We start from the raw sequence: 12,449 nt of genomic DNA, 5'->3' as shown, positions 1-12,449 counted from the left end.
CCCCAAACCCCATCCTAAATCTAAAACCTATCCTGTCCTAAAAACTACCCCACCCTGTCCTAAAAACTACCCGATCCCTGCCCTATACCCTAAAATCTACCCTGTCCTAAGTCTTACCCCACCCTATCCTAAAAACTACCCAATCCCCTGCCCCCACCCTAAAACCTACCCTGCACTGTCCTAAAAACTATCCCTCCCGCCCTAAACCCTAAAAGCTACTCTGCCCTGTTCTAAAAACTACCCATCCCTTGCCCTAAAACCTAAATGCTACCCTGCCCTATCTTAAAAACTACCCCACCCTGTCCTAAAAACTACCCCAACCCCCTCACCCTGAACTATAAAATCTAACCTGCCCTGTCAAAAAAATGGCCCAACCCCACCTTCGCCCTAAATCCTAAAAGCTACCCTACCCTGTCCTAAAATCTACCCCGCTCTGTCCTAAAAACTACCCCGACCACCCACCCCAAACCCTAAAACCTACCCTGACCTATCCTAAAAACTACCTCGACCCCCACTGCCACCCTAAACCCTAAAAGCTACCTTGCCCTGTCCTAAAACCTACCCTGCCCTGTCCTAAAAACTACCCCGACCCCACACTCAACCCTAAAACCTATCCTGTCCTAAAACCTACCTTGTCCTGTCCTGAAAATTTCCCTGACCCCACCCTAAACCCTAAAATGTACCCTACGCTGTCTAGAAGCTACCCCTCCCTGTGCTAAACCCTAAAAGCTACTGCCCTGCCCTTAAACCTACCCCACCCTGTCCTAAAATCTACCCTCACCCCGCCCCCACCCTAACCCCTAAAACCTACCCTGCCCTGTCTTAAAAACTACCCTGACCCCACCCCATCCTAAACCCTTAAAAGCTACCCTGCCCTGTCCTAAAACGTACCCCGCCCTGTCCTAAAAACTACCCTCCCCCACCCTAAGCCCTAAAACCTATCCTGTCCTAAAACCTACCCCACCTTGTCCTAAAAACTACCCCAACCCCATCCTAAACCCTAAAATGTATCCTGTCCTAAGAACTACCCCACCTTGCCCTAAAAGCTAACGACCTCCTGCAATAAACCCTAAAATCTACCCTCTCCTAAAACATACCCCTCCCTATCCTAAAAACTACCTGATCCCCTGTCCCCACCCTAACCCCTAAAACCTACCCTGCCCTGTCCTAAAAACTACCCTGACCCACCCCATCCTAAACCCTTAAAAGCTATCCTGCCCTGTCCTAAAACGTACCCCGCCCTGTCCTAAAAACTACCCTCCCCTGCCCTAAGCCCTAAAACCTATCCTGTCCTAAAACCTACCCCACCCTGTCCTAAAAACTACCTCAACCCCCGTCCTAAACCCTAAAACTTATCCTGTCCTAAAAACTACCCCACCTTGCCCTAAAAACTACCCGACCCCCTGCCATAAACCCTAAAATCTACCCTCTCCTAAAACATACCACTCTCTATCCTAAAAACTACCCGATCCCCTGCCCTCAACCTAAACCCTAAAACCTATCCTGCACTGTCCTAAAAACTACCCCTCCCCGCACTAAACTTTAGAAGCTACTCTGCCCTGCTCTAAAAACGACCCATCCCCTACCCTAAAACCTGAAAACCTACCCTGCCCAGTCCTAATAACTACCCCACCCTGTCCTAAAAACGACCTCAACTTCCACCCTGAACCCTAAAACCTACCTTGCCCTGTCCTAAAAACGACCCAACCTCCGACCTTCGCCCTAAATCCCAAAAGCTACCCTTCCCTGTCCTAAATCCTACCCCACTCTGTCCTAAAAACTACACCGACCACCCACCTCAAACCCTAAAACCTACCCTGATCTATCCTAAAAACTACCCTGACCCCGCCATTACCATAAACCCTAAAACCTACTTTGCCCTGTCCTAAAACTAACCCTGCCCTGAAAACTACCCTGACCTCTGCCCTAAACCCTAAAGCCTACCCTGTCCTAAAAGCTACCCCACCCTGTCCTATCAACTACACCGACCCCCGCACCACCCTAAAGCTTGATACTTACCCTGCCCTGTCTTAAAAACTATCCTGACCCCTCACTCACACCCTAAACTCTTCAAAGCTAACCTGCCCTGCCCTAAAACTTACTCCTCCCTGTCCTAAAAACAACCCCTACCCTGCCCTACACCCTAAAACCTGCCCTACCCTACCCTACTCTGTCCTAAAAATTACCCCTCCCCGCCTTAGACCCTAAAAGCTGCCATGCCCTTTCCTAAAACCTACCCTGCCCTTTCCTAAAAACTACCCCAAGCCCATACCCTAAACCCTTAAGTCTAACCTGCCCTGTCCTAAAAACTACCCCTCCCCATGCCCTAACCCTAAAAACGACCCTAACCTGTCCCAAAAAACTACCCCACCCCCTGCCCTACACCCTAAAAGCTACCCTGCCCTGTCCTAAAACCTACCCCACCCTGTCCTAAAAACAACCATGACCCCCGCCCTAAACCCTAAAACCTACCCTGTCCTAAAAACTACCCCGACCTCCCTCCTTCGCCCTAAAGCCTAAATGCTACCTTGCCCTGTCCTAAAACCTACCCTGCTCTGTCATACAAACTACCCCGCCCTAAACCCTAAAATCTACCATGCCCTGTCCTAAAACCTACCCTGCCCTGTCCTAAAAACTACCCCAAGCCCATACCCTAAACCCTTAAGTCTACCCGGCCCTGTCCTAAAAACAACACCTCCCCATGCCCTAACCCTAAAAGCTACCCTAACCTGTCCCAAAAAACTACCCCACCCCCTGCCCTACACCCTAAAGCTACCCTGCCCTGTCCTAAAACCTACCCCACCCTGTCCTAAAAACTACCCCGACCCCCGCCCTAAACACTAAAACCTACCCTGTCCTAAAAACTGACCCAACCTCCCTCCTTCGCCCTAAAGCCTAAATGCTAGCTTGCCCTGTCCTAAAACCTACCCTGCTCTGTCATATCAACTACCCCGCTCTAAAATCTACCTTGCCCTATCCTAAAAATTACCCCACCCCACTCTAAACACCAAAAGCTACCCTGCCCTGTCCTTAAAACTTCCTCGACCCCTGTCCTAAACCCTAAAACCTACCCTGTCATAAAAACACTAACAAATACTGACATGACTGTACAATGGGTGGTATGCAGGCTGGATTACTGTTAGCTGGCACCAGACCTGGCTCCAACTAATAGTATAAATCCACTATTGTTTGCCTATTTAGGTAGTATAACTGGATGATATGTCATTCCTCTATGGTCTGAAGGTCTAGCAATGGACGATAGACAGAAGTTTGTCATATCCTCCCTCTCCCAGGGTACCTATGTGTGAAAAGACATGATTTGTAACATTAGTCACTGCGTCCACAGCAACATACATGATTATGTGACAAAGCATTTTTGACTGAATAGACATGACACCCAGTACGCATCAGAGCTGACAACTACACAAGGGTCAAATGTGACCCGCATGTTTGTCAACACATGCGCCCACAACATGGATTTGGCAAACATCCAACTATCTGCTACACAATTGTCCCGCAAAGTGTGACTGTATTTACCGATCCATCAAAAATACCATCAGCAGTAGTGGACCGTGCACCTCCATCATAATCCATCTGTGCCCTGCAATACACTACACTGGTGGTTGTGTAGTTGGACCTACACAACAAGCCAGATTGAGGATATTTGTGATGCTCATAAACTTATATTGAGGTTGTGAAGCATTTCACAGGGCCATATAATATAAAGCATTTCAAGCCTACAAAATGGCAGATGCAAGAACTACTCCACTAGACATCAGGAACTTCCCGCAACTGTCGGCGAAAGTCGTCCACGTGGTAGGCAGTTTTAACCACGGTGGGCACAGCTATAGGATAATGTTGTTGCCTGTGGCGCGGTGGTCCAATGGCTGTGTCCGTCAGTGGTGATGACCGCGTATGTGGCATTTGTGTACGCAGCATTATGCTAAATCAGTTACCTGACTCCTGACACTGGCACCAGCAAGACTTCCACCACTTTGGGTGCTGTGTACTGCCTCTGGGAGCAATCATGCCAGAAGGGCCCCTGCGTTCTCTCACGAGGAGATGGAGAGGCTTGTGAGTGAAGTACTTCCCCTTTATGGACAGCTCTATGGCTCATCAGAGGAGCAGGTGTGTACCTCACTGGCACATTTAACTCTGTTCAACCCCAACCTTTCCCTCCTCGTAGGCTACAATGTTGCCCCTGTGTGCCAGTTAGACTGTGGTGTGTCTGTTGTTGCAGTCTGTGTAGTATTAATAGGATGTACATAGTGCAGGTATCGGTGATCAGTACTATATGCTGTGTTCATTCACATTGTGTTGTGTGATGTTTTTTGGGGTAAGAGAGCCTCTTGGTGTTGGATGCACATAACTGGGCAAGGAGACTTTACTTCCATCCAATGACATTACTTTGTTTATGATGGTTGTACATGTTAGACAACATGCATGTGCATGGCAGCATGAGCTGTGTTTGCATCTTGTCTGAGTCATTTGAGGATCTTGTAAGCAATGTGTATCATGCCACAGATCTTTTATCCCACATCTGGCCTTGCCAATTGCTGTCTGGAAGGCATATCATGACTCACTCTGCCCTGCAGGTTGCCTCATTGCTGATGGCCACATGATGTACTGTGATGCGTGTAAGTGATGGAAATGTTAGTGTCATGTAGGTTCTGTGTGCTTATCTTGCAGAGACCGGAGTCTGTCAAATGCATCTCCCAGTATGGAACGTACTCCAGACTGTGGGAGAGTCACTATGACTATACAACTGTGGCCCTGTGCCCACTCCAAGTAGACCTGCAGATCATGTCATGTGGCCAATATGAGGCACTAATGGCACCACTTGCACTGAATGCCTCAGTCCATTGATTAGATTAGGAATGGGTACTGAGGTAAATCCCGGAACTAGCCATATGTGCATTTTGCATCATTGTCAATGTGTGTCTTTGACTCATGACAGGTCCCTTACTCCCACAACTCTGTTGTCACCTTCACAGAAGTCATATTTGTCCTATACAGGCTTATTGCACAAATGACAGACCCATAGTTCAGACAGTGTGTAGATTCCTGGGAGGTCATGACGTGACTCAGTAGCTTGGTTACATAGCAGAAATTGTACAATGCATACCTTTGTATGTTAGATGCCATCTCTGTAGTTTAGACACATATGTCCAAATGAATGTCATGTGGTACAGGTACATAACAGAAACCCACTCTGAAGTGGCGTGAGTCTGCATTTGGTAGGGGATATGTCCACACATGCACAGGGAAGACACTTTCTGTACCCATCATGCCAGCCTCTTCACTGTCACTCAAGTGTAAGAGTGAAGTTTGTACTATGGTAGTCGCCTGTAGGGATGGTATGCAGTGAGTCAATCTTGCAGAGTATAAATGTGTTGGTCCAGTCAGGGTCAAAGAGTTTACCCTTCAGAAGCCACATTGGTGTGTAGTGTTTCATTGTGGCTCACATCACAGTAACTGTTGCTAGAGCATGGGCTACCTCATGTCAGTAGGCTTGCTTAGTCATTGTAGGCAATGAGCAGAGTCGTTGGTTAGTCTGCAGATGAATACAAAGGTGTGCAGTCATGCCTCTGTACTTATTGGTATATGTGCTTTACACTTGTGATGTGTTGACATATTGACCATTTTTTGCTTCGTATTTCTGACATGTGTGTGACACAACCATTTTGGCAAAAACTTGTGATTGTAATCACTTGATTTGTCTCTTAAATCCATACAGATAAACACCCATCAGAAGAAGATTTGGAGAGCCATCGCCTGGAAGGTGCGGACCCTGAGGGTCCACAGCAAGCGGAGTGTCCACTGTTTCAAAAGGTCAAAAGACCACGGCTGTCCAGCTGGAGCTGTCCTCCCAACATGGGTGGGGCACACGTTGGACCATGAACCCCCCAATGGCCCACATTCTGGCGGTGGCGTACCCAGACCTTGATGGACATTTGAGGGGAGCACAGGAGCCACAAGGGGGTTAGTAAAGGTCATATTCATGCCTGTCACATATCGAAGTTGATATGTTAGGCTCTGACATTTCCCCCTGAAAATGTGATGGGCCATGTGTGACACATTAGATGGATAACTATTTGTGTAGATATATAATGTGGTTGCCAATTAGCCCAGGAACCTAGGACTCATCCGGGTACAATCCACAAACAATTTGTTCTCCAGGGACAACACATGGCTGTGTACATTGATCAATTAAGTAATGTTTGTTGTAGTAGGTATAAATTATATACCACAGACCACTACTCCTCAGTGTTACTCACCAAAGAAAATGAAGTGAAGGATCACTGACCTCAGCAATGTATGTGGTCAAGTAAATAAATTGGCATCTGTCCCCCTGAGGCCACTTGTCTTCGGTGTGTGATGAGTGCTGGTGCCTCACTACTGTCTTTCATGTGAAGGTGGCCATCTTACATGTGACAGAGCATATATTGGTCTTTGGGTGCAGCTCCAGATAAAAATGTTCCCTTGGTAAGTGGAGAATATCCATTGACATGATTTATGTGCCATCATTGTTGCCAACATTCCTTGTGCCTACATGTTAGCATGTGTCCCTCTGTCTTTTGACAAAATGTGAACACTGCTGTTTCATGCATGGTTTACCTGTGTTATTGGGATGATGTCTGTATTCCCTCACATATATGTGCATGCCAACCTGGGCTTGGAATTGGACATATGTAGTGGGGCTCCAATTTATGTGGTGCCACATACAGGAGTGTGTCACCATTGATTGTTGGCTCACAGATACCCTCACCCATCATTGAATGTCATTTGACATGTACAAATGCAGCAGCAATGAGGAACGTGACAGGTAGGAGTAGAGTTTTTACACACAATGTGCATTTCCATGCCATTGATGTGGCATTATGTGAAAATGTGCACTGCACATGTGTAATGGAGAAGGTTCATTACCTGACTGTTGGCATGCATCATGGAGCGACTTGCAGTTATGTTGGAATCATGTGGTTGGGTACAACCATTCATCCACGGACATCTGGGTTTTCCTGACTAAAATTGAGACAGTGATGTAGCTTCCCATTGGACAACATGTTGAGGGTCTTTTACAAGCTATTGCAAATCTCTGGGCCTCTCCAACATACAAAGCACTAATGGCTGCTACTGATGCAGTCAGAGTACGTCATTGTAAGGAGTGCCAGACAGTGTTGATTTCCCTGGAGCTTGCTGATTCATTGTGTTGTGGATATTAGAGACATATCTCCCTGACAATTCGCACATTTTGTCGACAGTGTACATTTCCATGCCAAATGTGTAGCATATCTGAGCAACATTAGTACTACCTCCATGACTCCATTGGGACAAATTACACATGGTGAAGTGTGCATTGTTGATATGTTTCCAGTGTGACATGAGTATTTACATGTCACCTTCTTCAGGCTACTGTACTGCTATCAGCAACATGTCAGGTTTACGGAGTATCATTTATTATTGTTGTGTTATTGTGTATGTGGCAAATAGATATCTGCATGACCTTGTGTGAGATCTGTTGGAATGAACTTGGCATTGGCCTTCTATTGTATGACAATAGGTAACTGATGTATGCTCCATGAGGCAAAGCATTGAAGGTGTTGTAGTCTCCTACTTGTTCAGTAGTTACTGTGATTGCACAACTTCAGCCATGCAGTTGGAGTTGTCTAAGATCCTGATTTTCCTGTGGGCAACTGTTGACAGTTCAGCTGGCATGCTTGCAATTCCTATGGCACACTTAGGAGCCACTTGGATGTAGTTTGTTGCTGGTGCCTACTTGGCATCATGGTAATGTTTGCTGATCATAGCTTTTGTTCAAGTGTGATCAGGAACATGTGGTGACCATTTTCCTCTTTGTATTTACAGCATCATCCCAGACAAGTGAGGAAGACATGGCACAACCAAGTGGGGAAGCATCTGGACATGGTACCTACAGTCAGGACACCACCGACACGGAAGGACCCAGTGGCCTGGAGGGTGAGTGCCATGAAGGAGACAGGAACAACCTCATCATCATCAGATTATACCTCCAGTGGCCACTCCGTCATGCTGGCAAACCCATCAGGACTCGCTCCTGTACCATCCTTGTCCACCACCCCCAGTTCTTTTGCCACCCTCCCTGTTGCTCCCCACCCAGTTGGCTGTGCCCATTCACCCAAGAGGATGGGTGTCTCCTTTCACAGGCACCTCAGCCCCAGTCCCAGTTAACCCTGCTGCCCTGAGTGAGGAGGCTGTTGACCTCCTTATGAGTATCTCTGTGTGGCAGATTCCCATTGTGAATGCCATCCACGGGTTAGCCAGCCAACTTCAGCAGACCAATGCTTTCTTGGATGGCATTCATAATGCCATGTCTGGCCTACAGAGATCGTTTCAGGCCTTGGCCTCCTTACTGATGGCAGCCAGTCACCCCCGCATTCCTCTTCTCATCCACTTCCCTCTTCCCAGTCCAGATTCCCTATTTCCCTACCTATCCCAAACACACAGACACATCTGCACGCAGCATACATCGACACAAACACCACAAGACGCAGGCACTCAACAATCACCCACAGACACCACATCAGCCACCACTTCACTTCAACAGATACCCCCACTGACCCACAGACCACATCCAGCATACCCACAGACACCACCACCACAGCCAGTGACACTTCTACCACACATACCGTATACCAAGACAATAACTCAAAACCCATGGGCCCACATACCTCAAACACTATACCCCCATACACCAGCACAACACTCACAGACACATCACAGACACATTCACCACATCTGCCACATAAGTCATACCCACAAATACCACCCCAACACACAGACACATCCAGTACATCCACCAAACATGCAGACACCACTCCAAAACACACACACATCTACCACATCCAGCATACCCACAGACACTGCCCCAACAGACACACACACATCCATTACTCGCACATCACCCAGCACCTCCATCTCCCAGCCCCCAAGACACGGAAACGCTGATACTCACACATGCAACAGACAACACCCAAACAGAAGCATACCTCACACCCATACACATCCAATCAATCAATCATAAGATTTATAAAGCGCACTACGTACCCGTGAGGGTTTCAAGGTGCTGGGGGGGTAATGGGTGGGGTGCTGTTTACTGATCGAAGAGCCAGGATTTGAGGAGTCTTCTGAATGTGAGGAGGTCTTGGTTCTGGCGTAGGTTGGTCGGGAGGGAGTTCCAGGTCTTGGCGGTGAGGTAGGAGAAGGATCTGCTGCCGGAGGTCTTTCGCTGGATGCAGGGGACGGCGGCCAGGGCAAGGTTCGTGGAGCGGAGCTGGCGGGCGGGGGTGTAGAAGCTGAGTCTGTTGTTAAGGTAGGCAGGTCCGGTGTTGTGGAGGGCCTTGTGTGCGTGGATGAGTAGTTTACAAGTGATCCTCTTGTCCACAGGGAGCCAGTGGAGGTCTCTTAGATGGTGGGAGATGTGGTTGTGGTGGGGTACGTTGAGTATCAGTCGGGCGGAGGCATTTTGGATGCGCTGGAAGCGTCGTAGGTGTTTGGCAGGGATGCCTATGTAGAGTGCGTTGCCGTAGTCTAGCTTGCTGCTGACGAGGGCTTGTGTCACGGTTCTTCTTGTTTCAGTCGGGATCCACTTGTAGATCCTGCGGAGCATGCGGAGGGTGTTGTAGCAGGAGGAGGAGACTGTGTTGACCTGTTTGGCCATGGAGAGGGAGGAGGTGAGGATGAATCCTAGATTTCGTGCATGGTTGGTGGGAGTTGGAGGGGTTCCCAGTGTGGTCGGCCACCATGAGCTGTCCCAGGCTGAGGGGGTGGTTCCAAGGATGAGGACCTTCGTCTTTTCCGAGTTCAGCTTCAGCCGGCTGTTCCTCATCCATTCATGATGGCCTTCATGCCCTCGTGGAGGTTGGTTTTGGTGGTGTGCGGGTCTTTGGTGAGGGAGAGGATGAGCTGTGTGTCATCGGCATAGGAGATGATGTTGAGGTCGTATTGGCGGGCCGTTTGTGCGAGGGGGCCATGTAGATATTGAACAGTGTAGGGCTGAGGGAGGAACCTTGGGGTACGCCGCAGATGATGTCGGTGGCTGTGGATCGGAAAGGTGGGAGGCGTACACTTTGGGTTCGGCCGTGGAGGAAGGAAGCGATCCAGTCGAGGGCTTTGTTTTGTATTCCGGCTTTAAAGAGGCGGGCTATCAGGGTGCGGTGGCAGACTGTGTCCAATGCGGCAGAGAGGTCCAGGAGGATGAGGGCTGATGCTTCTCCGTTGTCCAGTTGGCATTTGATGTCGTCTGTTGCGGCTAGGAGGGCAGTCTTGGTGCTGTGGTTCCATCTGAACCCTGATTGGGAGGGGTCCAGGATGTTGTTGTCTTCGAGATGGCGAGTCAGTTGCGTGTTGGCGATTTTTTCGATGACCTTTGCCGGGAAGGGGAGCAGGGAGATGGGGCGGAAGTTCTTGAGATCAAGGGTGTCAGCTTTGGGCTTCTTCAGGAGGGCGTGGATTTCAGCATGCTTCCAACTTTCCAGAAAAATTGCTGTTTCGAAAGAGATATTGACCTTCCGTAGTTGGGGGGCGATGGTTTCGTCGGCTTTGTTGTACACGTGGCGTGGGTATGGGTCCGACGGTGATCCTGAGTGGATGGAGTTCATGATCTTGAGTGTCTCTGTGTCGTTGACGTTTGCCCAGGAGGTCAGGAGGTTGGTGTGGGTGGGGCTTGCAGGGATGGGGTCTGGCGTGGTAGTGGTAGAAAAGCTGTTGTGGATGTTGGTGATTTTCTGGAGGAAGTAGGTGGATAGGGAGTTGCAGAGTTCTTGGGATGGTGGGATGTCGGTGACGTTGGTGCTGGGATTGGAGAGTTCTTTCACGATGTTGAAGAGCTCTTTGCTGTCGTGTGCATTGTTATCCAGGCGGTCTTTGAAGGAGGATCTCTTGGTTGTTCTGATGAGTTGGTGGTGTCTGCAGGAGGCGCCCTTGAGGGCTGAGTGGTTGTCGGTGGTGCGCTTGTGGAGCCATTTCTTTTTTAATTTCCGGCAGTTGCGTTTGGAGGCTTGGAGCTCGTCGATGAACCAGGTAGTTTCTTTCGGGCTTGGTTGTTGGGTGGGTTCTTGAGAGGTGCTAGGGAGTTGGCGCAGTTGGTGATCCACTGTTTGAGGTCAAGGGCAGTGGTGTCTGGGTCGGTGGGTGGGTTCTGGTTGAGGGTGTAGGTCAGTTGTTCTTTGGTGACTTTGCTCCAGCTGTAGCGAGGTGGTTGTTGGGGGCGGTGGTGCTTGGTTTGTTTCTTGAAGGTGAAGTGGATGCAGTGGTGGTCGGTCCAGTAGAGTTCGGTGGTGTGGTCGAAGGTGATGTGGGCGCTTGTGGTGAAGATTGGGTCAAGTGTGTGTCCTGGGATGTGGGTGGGTGTGTTGACGAGTTGTCGGAGTCCGAGGTTGGCGATGTTGTCTATCAGCGAGGTGGAGTTGAGGTTGTTGTTGTTCTCTAGGTGGTAGTTGAGGTCTCCGAGGAGGATGTAGTCCATGGAGGGGAGTGCGTGGGTGCTGGTGAGGTCGGCGATGGTGTAGTTGAAAGGTGCTCGTGGGCCAGGTGGTCTGTATATGAGCGTTCCTCTGAGGGTGGTGTTGGGGTCGGTGTGGACCTGGAAGTGTAGGTGTTTGGCGATCTTGACGGTGTTGTCCGTGTAGGTGGAGACTTTAAGGGTGGATTTGTGGGCGATGGCTATTTCTCCTCCGATGCCGTTGGTGCGGTCTCTTGGGGTGATCTTGTAGCCGTCCGGGATGGCTATGGCGATGTCGGGTGCTGAGGAGTCGTTCTACCAGGTTTCGGTCAGGAAGGCTATATCTGGGGTGGTGGTGTCGAGCAGGTCCCAGAGTGCGATGGCGTGCTTGCGAGCGGAGCGGGTGTTGAGGAATATGCAGTGGTGGTGGTTGGTTCCGGCTCTGAGGGGTTTCATTGTTTTGTTGCAGGTGAATTTGCAGGAGAGGCAGGAGAAGGGACCAAAGGTGTTCCTTGGGGCGATTGGAAGCAGTCAGTGTTGTGGCCAGGGTTGAGGGCGTTGGGGTCGCTGGTCATATAGCAGTGTCTGGGGGTGCGGTGGCCCGGAGGACCAGCGTGGGTGGTGCTGGGTGCGGTCCAGGCTCGGACGGGCACAGACGGGCTTGCCTCTGGCGCGCCTCTGGCACACCAGCGGCACGCCCGCTGCACAGACGCTCAGCGACCGCTATTAAGAAGGGAGGAGGGAGGGGGGAGCAGCTGGGAGGCGGGAGGGAGTGGCGAATGGGGGTGCAAGGGGTGCAAGGGGGGCGGGGCCGCAGGGACGCAGGGGAGTGGTGAGCGGCTCAAAGGGAGACGGAGCGGGGGATCGCACAAGGGGCAAGATACGGGCACAGAGAGAGGAACGGAAACAGAGGGAAAAAGGCACAATAAACAAGGGGCAAGATACGGGCACAGAGAGAGGAACAGAAACA

The 12,449-nt window shown here is 50.0% G+C and overlaps 1 long non-coding RNA gene across 2 annotated transcripts in view; it reads left to right on the top strand.

The window, feature by feature from the left end:
- LOC138261604 (uncharacterized) overlaps positions 1–10,679 on the top strand; it is a 201,597-nt gene extending 190,918 nt beyond the window's left edge. For both annotated transcript variants that reach the window (XR_011199122.1, XR_011199123.1), the window contains 2 exons: positions 5,738–5,982; positions 7,867–10,679. This is a non-coding gene — a long non-coding RNA (uncharacterized lncRNA). The remainder of the gene's footprint in view (positions 1–5,737; positions 5,983–7,866) is intronic.
- Positions 10,680–12,449: the final 1,770 nt, after the last annotated feature.

This window comes from Pleurodeles waltl, chromosome 10 (assembly GCF_031143425.1).
Source record: "Pleurodeles waltl isolate 20211129_DDA chromosome 10, aPleWal1.hap1.20221129, whole genome shotgun sequence".
Classification (NCBI taxonomy): domain Eukaryota; kingdom Metazoa; phylum Chordata; class Amphibia; order Caudata; family Salamandridae; genus Pleurodeles; species Pleurodeles waltl.
Note: the sequence above shows the minus strand (reverse complement) of the source record. Positions and strands in the feature narration are given on the sequence as shown.